Source organism: Coturnix japonica, chromosome Z (genome assembly GCF_054131305.1).
Source record: "Coturnix japonica strain WE chromosome Z, WE-NBRP24, whole genome shotgun sequence".
In the NCBI taxonomy this organism is placed as follows: domain Eukaryota; kingdom Metazoa; phylum Chordata; class Aves; order Galliformes; family Phasianidae; genus Coturnix; species Coturnix japonica.
This window is the reverse complement of record NC_140702.1, coordinates 61,088,162-61,102,309: the sequence shown is the minus strand read 5'-3', so window position 1 is coordinate 61,102,309 and position 14,148 is coordinate 61,088,162. Positions and strand designations below refer to the sequence as shown.

The 14,148-nt window shown below is 40.1% G+C and overlaps 1 long non-coding RNA gene across 1 annotated transcript; it reads right to left on the bottom strand.

Annotated features, from left to right (window-relative positions):
- Positions 1–3,991: 3,991 nt before the first annotated feature.
- LOC146754120 (uncharacterized) lies at positions 3,992–4,537 on the bottom strand. The gene is made up of 3 exons (XR_014939374.1): positions 4,453–4,537; positions 4,171–4,254; positions 3,992–4,067 (listed from the first exon to the last, which is right to left on the bottom strand). It is a non-coding gene; the product is annotated as an uncharacterized LOC146754120 (long non-coding RNA).
- Between the last annotated feature and the right edge of the window lie 9,611 nt (positions 4,538–14,148).

The window sequence follows — 14,148 nt, the reverse complement described above, 5'->3', positions numbered from 1 at the left end:
CATGGAAAACATTGAATAAATGAAAAAAATAATGGAATTGTATTACCCTCACACTTATAATCATATTAGCCCTGGGTAGCTAAACTACCATAATTTTCCAAATGATCCAGATGATTTCTGTATATTTCACTTGAAAAATGTGCTTATTCCAAAGCAAATAATGCATAATAGCATTTGTGAAATGCTATGCAATTTAGATTTGTCTTGAATCTCATTCCCACCCATTCTGCATTAAAGTCAGTACCTCCAAGAAGATATGCCTGAAGTTAAGGTGTTGAAGGCCTTAGCTGGGCTATTTTTTATGTGTGAGAATTTTTCATTATTTCTATGTCCATGCTGTTTTTCTGCAGTTTAGGAAATGTTTAAACATTTAACACTTACATGGGGAACTTTAGGTATACTTGAAGGCATTCAAGGTCAGGCTGGATGTGGCTCTGAGCAGCCTGGTCTAGTGGTTGGTGACCCTGCTCACAACAGGGGGTTGAAACTAGATTATTGTAATAGTCCTTTTCAGTGCAGGCCATTCTATGATTCTATAACAGATTCAATCAGTTACTGGCATACAGATTTTAGAGAAAGCCACTTTCCTTCACCATGTCTTTAACAGACTAAAGTAATTTCTAGTAGGAAATTCTGCCTTAGAGCCAAAAGCAGACAAATCAAGGAAGTGAGTATCTTTAAATGTAGATTATTTGAAAGGCACCTGTTGAAACACATTACATTAACTTATTTCCTTCCTAAGTCCTTCTGGCAGTTCCTCCTGCAAGAAGTAGAATAACACAAAATCTGTGAAACAATCCACTCCAATTATTACCAAAATGCTCCCAGCATTAAAGACATATTCATGCAAAGTGGGTTAAAATGCATTTGCTAAAAAAGTGCTTTGAGCACCAGTTTAGGGGACTTCTGGACTGATTTTTTTAAGAAATGTCCCAACATAAAAAAAAAAAAAAAATCCTACTGAAGTGAATGACTTAACTATGCCCAAATGCATACACCTATTAACTATTGCCCAAATGCAATACCCAAATGCAACACCTTGGCACTTGGCCTTGTTGTACCTCATTAGGTTCCTGTGGGCCAACCTTTCAATCTTGTCCAGGGATGCCTCTGAATGGCATCCTTTCATTCTATTACATCAATTGCAACACTCAGCTTGATGTCATCAGTAAAGTTGCTGAAGTTGCACTCAATCCCATCTACATCATTTATATTAATGTTAAAGAGCATCAGTCCTGAGACGGACCCCTATAGTATGCCACTCAGGACTGACCTCCACTTGGACATAGAATCATTGACCACAATGCTTTGGCTGTGGCCTTCCAACCAATTCTTTATCCACCAAATAGTCCACCCTTTGAAATTCTATCTCTCCAATTCAAAGAATAGTACAAGGTGCAGGACCATGTCAAAGCCCTTGCACAAGTCCTGGTAAACAACATCGCTTGCCATTCCTTTGTCCATCCATTATGTCACTCCATTGTAGAAGGCCACTAAGCTAGTCAAGCCCTTAGTGAAGCTACACTGGCTATCTTGGATCACCTTATCTGTGCAAACTGGCTAGTGGTGGTGACTGATGAAAAATAGTGTTTCATATGTGAGAATTTGCTCTATCAAATAGTTCCATCATGCTTTGTTGTTGTTACTGTTTCCATGGAAATAAATGGGAGGCATTACTTTTGGAACAACCTATGTAAATCTGGGGCAGGAAGGAGAAGCATGATGCCATCTCATGACTAACAGCAAATATGCACAGCACAAAAGATGCTTTACAAGCACTGCCAGTTATCAGTGAGTGGTTCAAGAACTTTTTGCAACTTCAATTTACAAATGTTTACATGTAATCATTTCAATGCAATGGAAGAAAGAGACAGATTGGCAACGGAAACAAAAGAGGAAAATGGTGATACATGAATAAACACTGCTTTGCAATTTATCTACTTGCAAATCAAGACACCAGGCATAGCGCAGTAGGCTAGTAATTGCCTTTTAGCAGCCTGTGCATCAAGCTTCATAGCTAGTATTAAACAAAATATTGTCATTTTTTTATTTTCAGTCAAACAAAGAAAGACAGAGCAGTTCCACACAAGAAAGACCAAGAATAAAAACTGTACTATTTGGATCAAGCAGCAGTGCTTTTCTTTCACGCTGGGAATGAAGGCTTTACTTACAGAAGAGGTGCTATGAAGGGCATAGGGAAGAACATTCCTACTCCCTGTTTTGCCAGTTTATTTCAACCCTCTAAATCCCAGATATCTAGTCCATAGTTCTCTATCTATCCTATCTTTGGAATCAGTCCTGTAGGCTGATTCCTCTCACCTCTACCAGCCCACAGCTGTACCAGCCCTACTTCCAAGACTTCATTGTCTGATGTAGCTGTAGGGAACTTAATGTGTTGGAACATCAGGCTGTGAGACCTGGCTAGTTTGCTGTTACTTATTTTGAATGTGGTGCAGTTCTGGGACATTTTCAAAGATCTGACCCATGCTATTGCTGTGAAGATGCTAACTGCAAACAGTAAAAGGCTACGTGCAGAGTAAAGTTATAACTAAAGTTATATCCCTGATAAACAAAAGCTAAACCCATATGCATTTGCTAATGCATATCATGAAAGTTGCTGAATCTCCAAAGTTGCTGCAAAGGACTGAAAGTAGAGACTGTGATATAATTTTTTAATTTCATGAAACTGGATATAATTATTGGCATCCAGATTACTATATTTACCAATGTAATTCATTGCTCTGTGATTGTTACATTAATAAAATGTAATAATTTTCACTGAAAAAAAGATTTATGTTTCTATACTCTGTGTATCATATATATATAGTTGCACAATGTATGAGAAAAGATTGGAGCTGGCCTGCTGAAAGATACAACAACCTACTACCAAACCTTTCAGTAAAATGGCATTTCTTAGTAGTGTCACAGTACAACTTTATACAAAATTGAAGATATGTCGTATTAAGACAAAAGATTTTTTGAAACCTTGTTTCTTATACTCTATTTTCTTGCTTAGACTGTTTTCCTGTGTGATAGGTCATCAAACTACAGTTCAAATACACAGCCTTGTAGAAAAATGTGCAAATGCTGCCTCCTGGTGAGCCACTGTAAGGCTACAGGACAGGGGTGGAAGGTGGAACCTCAAAGGGTTTCTCAGTTTTATACACGAGCAGAAAGCAGCAGAGCAATTTATTTTTATCTAACTTCAAAACAGACTTAATCACACCCGTATTTATTACTTAACAAGGAATTGTTCTCAAGCACTGTCAAAGATAATTAAGCATTTAATTGTGCAACATTTCATCCTTATTTTACTGCCAGGATAAAAGAGCTGAAGTTTTTTTCTTTGGACATGGTCAGGTCAGCTTGTATTCTGAAAAGATAGACTGTGATATGGCATACAGTATAGAGAAGCATTTTAAATTGTATGAAACTGGACAGTGCAGAAAAGATAAAGATAGAAGGTAGTTAATACTACCTAAATACCACCTTCCCATTTAGCACTACTTCCAAGGCCCAACAGTGCTATAATACAGAATTTCCATAGCTTGATTCTCAGTAGTGAAGAAATTTAACCATATGTCCTTAAATCTACCCACGTGGGTGCAATTCTATCCAGTGAGTAATACACAAGGAGGCACTGTGTGCAATATTAAACACAGTACAATGCTGTATCTAGCACACAATAGGGCAGAATTTAGCTGACTTGACAGATATGCAGTGCTGCATCCACTGTAGTCACAACACTTTACAAGGCCAGAACGTGCCTGGTTTCTGTTTGCTGCCCTGGTGAGGCTGCACTGCAAATGAGCTGCAAGTTGAGACCTTATTATTTAAACCTTCTTATGGGCTTTCTGAATGCTTTTATTCATTTAAGAATTATTTTCGCAGATAAATCTTTGTTATTCCATCCTGCTTTCCTACTGTTACACCTACATTTAGTTTGACTGGTTCTGCTGGTTATGCTAGGCAGACAAGTCTTAATTAGTATTTGCACCACTGACCTGAAAGATGACTTGCATTTGTTTTTTCAGATTTGAAGGTCCTGAAGTTCTATTCTGTTCACACTGATACGACAGCAGAAATAATGAGAGGTTGGATTAGCTATGTTTGCCTTGAATTGAAACAATCCTTGGATAGCATAAAGATGACCTTGAGACTCTTTCTTACCTCTGGCTTCTTCCTACTTATGGGAAATGGAGAAGAAAGGTGTGTCAGCATGGCCAGAACAACTCACACTCCATCTGACTTTGACTAAAAAATTAAAAGTTAATCAGATTTGTCACCTAAGCCTATGGAAAAAAAAGGTTGAATAGAAATATAAGTGAAGAACTATAATCTGTTCACATTTAATGTTCATGTTGAATAGAGCTGCTACCAGCTGCCTTAGGTTTAACAGCAGAGCAACATAGACATTTGATTTTCATTTGTAATTTCCACAAAACTATTCACCTTGTTTGTACCCTGAGATGTTAACAGGAAGCTGTGCCAGAATGTTGTCTTCACCTGAGAACAGAAAGGAGATAGGATGATGTCCAAATGGCAATTGCCAGTACTTTTCAGACTGCATGCAGAACATTGTCTAGTCAAAAAGAATTTGTCCCCTTGTTCAGACCTTCAAAAAGGAGCCACAGAGAAATCTGATTAGCTATTCTGTACTCACCACCAAAGGCAGAAAACCATGGATCTAAATCACTGTTCCCTTGGGTTATTAATAGCTGCACATAACGCACAAGTGAGCGTTAAATGCTGGCACATCAAAACGATCTACTCCAGATCCAGACCTCTATGCTGGTTGCTTCCCTCTGGCATAACTGAGTATCTGGGATTGAGGCAATACGCAGAGCACATAGTGTAGTTCACTGCTGCAGAAGCACTAGAAGCAGTATTTGCTGTTAGGTACATTAGGTTCATGGCTTGGTTTAACAGTCTGTCTGGAATAGTATCTGTTCTAACAGTGTGTTTGGCTAACAAGCACTTATTTATCCAAAGCACAAAGCGATTTCTAAGTAACACAGGCTATTCCATTACTCACCTACCAAGTTGCAGCTAATAAATCAAAGCTCTTCTTCTTCTTTTATCCCAATATTCTGGCCTCATTTCTAAAAGTAGTGCCTCAATGTTTACTGTGCATGTGATAGATTCACTTACAAATCCAATCTTGTGGGCACACTATGGCTTTGCAGACATGTCTGTCAGGATATTCTTAAGATTTTTCCTGTTACAGAGAATGTGTAAATCAAGCTTCTGTAAAATGGCTAAAAAATCAAACTTGTCTACAGGAACATATAGTGACACATTTGTTATAATCTTCAATGAGGTGATGCATGGAATTCATTAAAATAATAAAATGTATGATACTCATAGCTCAGTATTTCCTTAAAAGTGAAAGACAGTCATATTTTCCATGTGAAAACCTGCTGCCCCTCAGTGGTTTCTAAAAGAAGCAATGGAACAATGTCATCAATCACTCAGATGAGAATCTACTGTTCTGGGTTAATAACGAATTTAAATCTTCCTTGACATTAATAGTATGGAGTCAAGGAATACCTTCTAAACAAAGACCTAATGACAATGCCATGTTGGTCTACTTACTCAGTGAGCCTGGCCCATGAACCTCCTTCCCTCTGAGCAGTGTTCGTTGTTATTTCCAAGATAGTGATAATGAAATGTGAGGGACATTTTAACTTGAGGTCTTAGCTGATCCTGGAAGTGGCAAAGAGGAAAACTCAGGAGTAAAGGAATTCTGAAATTCCTGAGGAAGCTGGCCCCCGTGTTTAGAAACACTTTGTGTTTGCAACCAATGTGACATGCAAGCAGTCTGTATGATCAAAACAAAATTCTTCTCCAACTGAAAAAAAGTAGGACTGGGATTCCTCATATGAAATACCATCTAGTCTCTACAACCACTAATAACATGCATAAACAACAAGGACGTAGCAGTGGGTTATGGTAATGAAAGTGCAGTACATCTGAAGAATCTTATGTAATTGATTTGCATTTATATAACCTCCTTTTTTGCAATATTTCAGTGTTCCATAGTCTTACAAAGTACTTAATTTTACAAGAATCCAGTGGGGCAAGTAACCTGTTTTTCAGGTGAGAAATCAAAGCAAAAGAAAAGAGCTACATTCAGATTGATTCATGTGAGTTAACTTTGCTATCATAAGTAACTCCTCCACATTTCTATGAGGTCTTCCTGCCTTGTAGAAACAGAGCTCTGAATTGCTGAGTGCACTCATAAACTCAGATGCCACAGCAGATGCAAAACCAAAGGTTTGTACTGAGACCAGCCATCCTGAATATGGCCCAAAGAGCTTTTCTATGATCACATTCTGCTTGAAGTAAAAAAATGAAAGCTGTAGGTAGATGTTTCCCAGTTCCTGCAGGTCAGATAGGAAAAACTGTGGAGAAGCAGAATTTCTGTAAGTAATCCTTTACTGTAATGACAATTTCAGGTGTTCCAGAGAAAGTATAGTCCCCTTATTCAGCTTTCAAAGGTCCTGCAGGACCCAGCAGCCACTTAGCTCCTCTCATCTTTGAGACCTTTTTTTTTTTTTTTTTTTTTTTTTTTTTCCATTTAAGAGACCAAAAGCCTCGTTTTCAATTCAACTGAAGATGATTATAATTGATGTGAATTATGCAGAGCCTCTTGTCACATTTTCCATTCCGGCTGGCTCAAAGCCCTGGATCTCAAGCCCCACTCTGCAGTGCTGTTCCAGGTCTGAAACTGTAGATCAGGTCCCTTTCTAGTTTCAGAGATCTTTGTCTAGTTGATTGTATTAGTAATTATGTTTTGTATGAACGTAAGTCACTGCATTTAAGTTTGAGTTAGTGCATGAATACCATCAGATGAAACTGTCCTTTAATAAGTCCTTTGCAATACATAAATAACTCTGCTGAGAGCAAAACAAAGGCCCTTTGTGTTATTGCACAGCAGAGCCAAAAATGTTCTCGAAGCAAAGTTTGTTTTCAATATAATTACAGACAGCTCATACATAAAACAGCTTGCCATTCTGTAGCCAAAAATGTAGTCCTTTAGATTCCACGAACATCTCCATCTATGTTAACAATAGAAACAAGTATATAGTAAAACTGCTTATTTCACTGTTTCTTTTTTTTTTTTCCTTTTTTTTAATTCTTCTTGATATATTACTTGTTGTCTAAGGAGACAGTCCTGCAAGAATCTCACTGCTGGCACAAATGTCTGCCTGTACAAATGCCCTTTCAGCGATGGGAGTTTTGTGAGTGAATTTGGGACTGTTCTGGTATGTTTTGGGATAGTGCCTGCTACTGATCTTGAGTGGGGACTTTAAAATCTACAATTACAGAACTTAGCAGAAAAAGTATCGAATACGTTTTAAAATACTGCAGGATGAAAATAAAGATTTAGAGCATTTATTTGCATTAGGTGTGCTAAGAAAAAGAATAGATTCAAACTTCCCAGTGAGAGCCATCTGTATCAGCTGAGACATCATGTCATCGTGGATCATGTCAGGATGATCCATTTGGACCTCAGCTATTAAATAACTCTTCTGCACTTGAAATGACAGAAACAAGTTTGAAGTTTCAGTGTTGGCGGTGGAACCAGACAACAGCCTCTCCAGCCGATCATTTTAAATCAGGTGGAAACTTTTGTTTCATAGTCATTTTTCCTTGCATACCTGCATCCTTCCATTCCACAGTACAGTGACTGTGGAGCCAGATGCCAGTCATACCTAATTCTTTATTGTGTTCTCACTAGTATTTCAGTGAGATTTCATTTTAATATTTTTCCTTCTGAATGCACTAACAGGAAAGCAAATGATGATAACCGATAGTGCAGTCTTGTTACTTAATAGTGTATGTTTCATTGCTACTACATATCTGTGTTGTTCCATGAAGAATCACCTTTACAGGAATAATTTTATTTGTATAGAAATCCATAGTCAGTAAAGGGCTGGACAGAAGGAATGTGATGCTGATGCTACACTGAGGTGTGGAACATACTAAAGGACATGCTGGTAGCTGAAATACTTCAGGACCACATAAAATCTGCCCGTCTCTGCTCAGGACAGGCAAATCCTTGCAAGTCTAAGATGAAAGCAGACAAGATTTGTACTATGCACAACTTACTTGGATACAAGGGCATGAATCATGCTGCTACCACAAAGCCCAGGTCTCTGGAAAAATTCTCCCTACTATTTGAAAAGTCCATTTCCATCTCAGCTGACAAAACCTACATGACCGGAACAGCTCACAGCAACCATTACCACCAGAAGCTAGGAACTATGTAGTCAGAGATAAACAGTCTTTCAGTTCTTCTCATCTATTATTACCGCCTGCATCTACCATGCAGATACTGGTAGTGACAACTGGGAACAAGGAAGGCATCCTAAACCCTTTTGCATTCACTACATAAGCAAGCAGGCTAGACCACAGTCTTATCCTAAATCACGATCTGTGTAAACACAGTCTGGAAATACCAATGACATACAAAGTTCACACTCAAAGGATTGCTGATCTGAATGCAGGTAGGAAGTTCTGCAGAGGGATCTGGACAGGCTGCATTGATGGCTGCATGTAGCTGTGCAGCATTCAACAAGGCTAAACATTAGGTGCTGCACTTGGGTCATAACAGCTCCATGCATTGGTGCACAGCTGGGGAAGAGCAGATGGAAAACTGCCTGGCAAAAAGGGACCTGGCAGTTCTGGGTGACAGGCTGCTGAGCATGAGCCAGCAGTGTGCCCAGGTGGCCAAGAAGGCCAATGGCATCCTGGTCTGTGTTAGAAATCACATGGCCAGTAAGCATAGGGAAGTGATTGTCCCTTAGTATTCAGCGCAGGTGACGCAGACCTCCCTGCACTCAGCTTTGGGCCCCTTACTACATGAAAGGTATTGAGCTGCTTTTTATCAAAAGGAAGTAAGATTTGCCCAAGAATCAATATGCATTTATCACTCTTGTTAAACCCCTGGAAATAAAATTATTTGAATGATTTCTTGTCTAACCAGTTTCAAGCTAACTGGTAACTTGCAAAGACCAAAGTACTTCTTTGAGAGCCAGATGGAGAGGTAAACACAGCCACAAGGAGTATTTTCTGTCAGGGAAAGAAAACTTTAAATGTGCTTTTCAATTGTGTGTCTCAAATAAAAGCTGGCAGATGAGGGATTCGGTGGAGAAGAACATACAATATCACAGAAAGATGGAATCATTTATTTTGGAAAATACCTTCAAGATCATTAAGTCCAACCCTCTGCCTGGCCTACAGGGTTCTATCAATAAACTGTGTCCCTTAGTGCCACATCCAGGCATTTCCTGACCTCCTCCCAGGATGGGGACTCTACCACTTCCCTGGGCAGCCCATTCCAGAGCTGACCACCCTCTATAAATAAATTCTTCCAAATGAGACCTTCCTGGCACAACTAGTGATCACTTCCTCCAGTCCAAGATGTCAATTCTAAATGTAAAAGTGAACCAGGAAACAAACATAAAAAGTAACAGAGTAATTTTGGACTTACATAAGAAAAATGCTGACTTTTGCTAGACACTCAATGGAAAAAATAGATAAACTGATTTTTTTTAACTAAAAATGTCATTAAAATAAGTGAAGTTTAGTCAGTTTAGTGCTAACTGAAGAAGAAAATTCCAGAAAATGCATATGCAAGGGCAGTAATAATCCTCTCTTGGTATTATTACTTGGTCTTCTGCACATTCCCTACAGTGGTGTTTCAGCACACTGCATTCACAAGCATTATGGGTTACTACAGACAGATCAGTTCAAAGTTTACCAGTTAACAGTGACTGCGAAGTTATACAAATAAAAGGCAACAGGAATTCTTCAGTAACAATGCACATCTTGGCTTTCAGGAACAGACATCACTCAGTCACAAACAGTGCTGTCTCCAGAATGACAGAGCCGTCACTATCAGCTACATTTCCAGTGAGTGTGTCTTTGGTCTGCGGGCAATCACCTCACTTTTAGCTGAAGTGTCTGGGCATGATAATTGTCTTCCATTCAGCTTATTTCAGGGAACAAGTTACAGAAGGACCCCTTTGTTCAAGGATGGCCTTTAAAATAGAATCAAGTCACTCACACAGGGACTCAGCACACTAGGGCACAACAGCCGCTCAGCTCTGGGGTCCCAAGGGCTCTCCCTGCATGTGGGAAAACAGCGCGGGCGTGTGGGATTGATTTGAGTGCAGAACAGCGTGTGTGCGTGCAGGCGTGTTTGAGAGTGCATGCAAAAATGTATGTGTGTAACAGAGCAGTGAAACTTTACAGATACAAACAAGTCACAAAAAAATGAAATCTACCCAGAGAAACAGCAGCTGGAATATGATCAGGAGCAAATGTAAAGCAAGCAAGAGCTTCTGGGCTGTCTGTACTGGAGGCTTGGAACTGAGAACAGAGAAATCTGTTCCTGTGACTTGAATGCAGATATACCCAGAAAAATACTCTGTTGCTGTAAAGGCACAGGATTGCATTTAAAAATACCTAACTACATTTTCAGTTTCTTCTTTTATAGGACATATGCCAAGATTGCTCCCTAACTGATCAATTATTCCTTCAAAAACGAGGATACAACATTACAGTAGAAAATTAGGGATGCTGTAAAGGTACTTGAATGAAAATCTTATTCAGGTTATCTGTATTTTTCTGCAACGAGTTTAATTTCTGGGTGTATGCTACTGAAATTGAAATAAGCAATGCCTTCAGCTACTTGGTTTATAAGAGTTGCGTGGTGCCACTTCCATGTTTTTTTTACATTGCTGTACATAATAATAATAATAATAATAATAATAATAATAATAATAATAATAATAATAATAAATAAAATATCCTCCATAGTGCTCTCTTTAGCAAAGAAGGCAGGCTGCCATCTTTCTCCACCCCACTTTTTCCCCATCTCAACTAATAGAAAGTGAACACAATTCCTCAGACTAACAGCATTAGAGAAAACAGTAAATGTTAAGAAACAACATCCTTGTTATGAAACTTAGAAAATGGGGGACAGATGAGTAGACAGTGAAGTGGATTGAGAGCTGACTGACTGGCAGAGCTCACAGGGTTGTTATCAGCAGTGCAGAGTCTGGCTGGAGGCCTGTAACTAGCAGTGTTCCCCCAGGGGCTGGTGCTGGATCTGGTCTCGTTCAACATTCTCATCAGTGACCTGGATAAAGGGATAGAGTACACCTTCAGCAAGTTTGCTGATGATACAAAGCTGGGAGGAGTGGCTGGAACACCTGAAAGCTGTGTCAACATCTTCAGCAGGACCTGGACAGACTGGAGAGTTTGGCAGGGAGGAACCTGACGAGGTTTAACAAGAGCAAGTATAGAGTCTTGTAGCTAGGGAGGAATAACCACATGTGTCAGTGCAGTCTGGGAGATGAACTACTGGAGAAGAACTCTGCAGAGAAGGACCTGGAGGACCTGGACAACAGGTTGACCATGAGCCAGAGGTGTGCCCTTGTGGTCAAGAGGGCCAGTGGTATTCTGGAGTGCATTAAAAAGTGCATGGCCAGCAGGTTGAGGGAGGTGATCCTTCCCCTCTACTCTGCCCTGCTGAGGCCACATGTAGAATATTGTGTCCAGTTCTGAGTTCCTCAGTTCTAAAAAGACAGGGATCTTCTAGAAGGAGTCCAATAGAGGGCCATAAAGATTATTAACAACCTGGAGCATTTCCCTTATGAGGAAAGTCTGAGTAATCATCTGTTCAGCCTGGGGAAGACAGATGGGATCTGATAAGTGTTTATCAATATCTAAAGGGAGGTGGGAGGCAAATGGATGAGGCCAGGCTCTTCTCAGTGGTCTGTAGCAACAGGACAAAGAATAATGTCCTAAAACTTGAATATAGAAAGTTCCATACTAACATGAGAAACTTCTTTACGGTAAGGGTGACAGTGCATTGGAACAGGATGCCCAGAGAAGTTGTAGAGTCGCTTTCTCTGGAGATATTCAAGATTAGGCTGGATGCCATAGGCACTGGTTCAGGCTGCCCAGGGCCCCATAAAACCTGAACTTGAACAACTTCAGGGATGAGGCACCCACATCTTCATGCAGTCTGTTCCAGCACCTCACCGCCCTCTAAGTGAGAAACTTCCCCTTGCTACCTGATCCAAATCTTTCTTTAATTTAAAACCATTTCCCCTCATCCAGTCACTATCTACCTGTATAAAAAGTTGATGTTTATAAAGTCCCTCTAAATACTGGATGGCTGGAAGTTCTCCTGGTGCCTTTCACTTGTCCAAGCTGAACAAGCCCATTTCCTTCAGTCTGTCTTCATAGATGAAGTGCTCCAGCCTTCCAATCATCTTTGTGGCCCTACTCAGGACCATCTCCAACAGCTCCACATCTTCTCCATGCTAGGGGCCCCAGACTTGGATGCAGTACTCCAAAAGAGGCCCCACAAGGGCAGAGTAGAAGGGGACGATCACCTCCCTCTCCCTTCAAGCCACCCTTCTTTTGATGCACTCTAGGATATAACTGGCCTTCTGGGCTGCAAGCATACACAACCAGGACTCCTAAGTCCTTCTTAGCAGGTTTACTTTCAAGGGGTTCTTCTTCCAGTCTGTGTACATATCTGGGATTGCCATGACTCAAGTGCAAAATTTTGCCCTTGGCCTTGTTGAACATCATTAGGTTCACATGGTCCCACCTTCCGAGTTCATCAAGATTCTGGTGTGAAACAAAAAGAGCTTCTTACCTCTTGCTGTGGTCCTCGGAAAGGTTTTCTGTTTGGCTTATATTTTACACCTACATTTTCTTGCCCAAGGGTCTCTGTGTTTCACAACTGTGGAGGTGCATCACCATGAAAATACATTTGCCTCACAGTATAACCCACATTTTTTTTCAGCCTTTTTTCCTTTACATACATCACACCTACTTCACTGACAGCAGTCAATCAAAGCTATTTAGAGTGCACAGCTGAGCAATCAGTCTGTCTGCCACAAACTTATCTCTGCAGATTCCCACCTAGCAGCTCCAGTCCCTCTACAGCTGCACCTTCCACTTCCTTCCAGGCTGCATCTCCCAACACTGACAGAGATCACTGTGGTAAGATGGATTCAGGTGGCTAAATGGGAGAAAATGCTCCTTTTGAGGCACTTGAAGATTTACTTATCAAATAGTTCTTATCCAGGCACCAATTAATGCTTCCTGAGCCCCAAAATACAAAATAAAAAAAATAAAAATATTTAAACAAGTGTTTGGTTTTTTTCTTCAAATCTTTGCAATTCTTTAAAGCTCTTTTCCTGCAAACCAAACAGTGTGAAGGACTTCAGCTTCTCCCCAAGGCCCTGGTCTCAGTGAAATCTTAAGTCACAAATTGTCCTAAGTACAAAAGTCCAATGCAATTGGTATGAAGAAGATACAGGGTTTATCTGAAATGGTAGATTAAGTATGGAACTACTAAGAAGGCTGTCTGATGGATCATATCACTAAGTGTTGCTTAAGGGAACATGCATTACTGGCTGAGCAGAAGCACAAAGGTTTGGGCTGTCCTGTGGGAGTGCAGCCAGACCAGCTGCTTTAAACACTGGTGTCTTCTGGCTCTAAAAGGAAAATAAATAAGTAAATAAATAAATAAATTCCTTACAAAACTAGATTCTCCCTATAAATAAATCCCTTACATAACTAGATTTTCCCTCCCAAGATAAGAAAGAATAAAGTTAATAAGGACTAGCTGATGCTTACCTTGTATCCACTCAGCTCAATTAAAAGTGTGATGGTTCTTTAAGAAAACACAGCAACTAGCATGGTAAATAATGGTATTCGAAGAGCTATGCGTGTCTGTCAAACTATAATAGGAACAGCAGCTCAGATTGCCTGACGTTCGAAGGCACATGCCCTGAAAGAAGCTCTGTCAGGGAAAAGTCAGCCAGGAAATGTCAGTGTTGCACAGAGACAGCAGGCTGTAAAACTATAGTATTTGTACAAGTCAGAAGAGGTTAAGGTTAGAAAGGTCTCTAGTTACCCACCAGGGACCACAAAGGCTGTGGCAAACAAACAGGTCTACCATGACCATACTGCATACTCTTTCTTCAGCCCTAAGAAACACCTTTACAATGGGAATGACAAGGGCAGTACATGCATGATGCTGCCTCTTCTGCCAGCTTCAGCAAATGCTGAGCTGGAAAACAAAGGGGTTTCTTGCTGCCATGCCTATTC